Here is a 1,666-nt window from a genome sequence, read left to right as displayed (position 1 = left end):
AGAAATTTTTTTAAAAAAAATAAAAAAAAACTCCCCATTAACAAATAACTTTCCACTTCTCCCTCTAAATCTTATAACTAACTTCACTTATCTATTATAAATTAAACTAATTACCCTTAATTCATTCACATTATTACTCACACTTCCTTTTTTCTCCTACAAACTACTTCCTCCATCTTCCAATTGCTTAAAATTCAGTCAAGAAAACGCAAGATTCGTGGACAGAGATTATTAAGAGCGTACGTTGTCTAGGATCGCATGACAAGGTAATTCTCAATGTCCATCTAATTAAGACTATCCCGTTAATATTATGTGCTAAGTGATAATTAATGTGTTTAAATAGGATGCATGATTTTATATGACATTATTTTATATGATGTTACGTTTTATATATTCTCAAATTATATTTTACTATTATTTTTGTCAAACTTGAATTTATAATTTCTATTTTGATAAAATTTATTTCAATAATGAAATTAGATACAGTTTAATTTGAAAGAGAAATATTTATAATATTATTATTTTGATGAAAGTTATATTATTATTTTAATAATGATTTTAAATGCGATTGAATTTGGGAGAAAAATATTACGATATTAATATTGCAATTGAATATTCTTGAGATATATTTTTCTTGGAAAAACCTATGATCAAAAAATAAAATGTATAATGTATGTTTGATTATATGTTTGTGTGCTCGTGACTAATTATTAAAATATGTTAAATCACGTAAAGTGTAACATGAGGGAAATGAAGCTCTTATATTTGTTGTGATCCAAGTATAAGGGTGATGAACAGGTTGTCCTATTTGGTTAGTATAGCTGCCGACAGCTATTATTATTTCTTATACTTGATAAGATGTTTGGTCTTCTTTCTATTTGTTGTGATCCAAGTAAAAGGGGTGTGCACACTAGGGTTCCCTGAGACTACTATGCTGGCCTTGAATTATTTGGGGTGACGACCTCTTGATGAAGTAGGTATAGGGGTAAAGCCTCGGCCTACAGGCGTTCTCGTTCCCTCAAATTAAAAAATTTGATTATGTGTTTGTCATTATTAAATATCAAATTAATAAGTTGGTTTATGTGATATTATATATATTGTTTTCTCAAATTGTTTTCTTTTAAACTCAGCTGTATATTATTTTCTAAAATTATCTTCAATTTGATTATATATTTTTTTTAAATCATTTTCAAACTTAATCGTTTTACGGGATGGAGTTGGAATTACTCAATTTCCTAATTTTGGGAGTTTTTCCCTTGTTTTTCTTGCATTCTTATGTTGCGGGTTATTGATTGCGTGGGAATCGTAGAGTGAGCATCACCTAGAAACGTAGCTTTTGTTAGAGTCGTATTTCAGTTTAAATTTAACCTTAAGTTGTTTAATTTTTATATGGACATAGATTGCGTTTCAGTCTTCTCTTATGTTGTAAGACCTTTTGTTGAATTTAAAGTTATTAAGTTATTTCTTAGTCGTTAAGCCTTAAATTTATTTTATTAGAAATAGATGTGGCGGTAACACTCACATGAGTAGGTTTTGACTCATGTTTTTCATTAAAGGTGTTTTCAAAAGTCCGACCTATTATGAGGGTGTTACAATTACAACTTAAACTTTAACTAATTTCTAAACTCTTGTAGCAAAACAGAGTAACTTAAACATAATTGTAGCA

The sequence above is a fragment of the Amaranthus tricolor genome, chromosome 7 (assembly GCF_026212465.1).
Source record: "Amaranthus tricolor cultivar Red isolate AtriRed21 chromosome 7, ASM2621246v1, whole genome shotgun sequence".
Taxonomy (NCBI): domain Eukaryota; kingdom Viridiplantae; phylum Streptophyta; class Magnoliopsida; order Caryophyllales; family Amaranthaceae; genus Amaranthus; species Amaranthus tricolor.
This window is presented reverse-complemented; position numbering follows the sequence as displayed.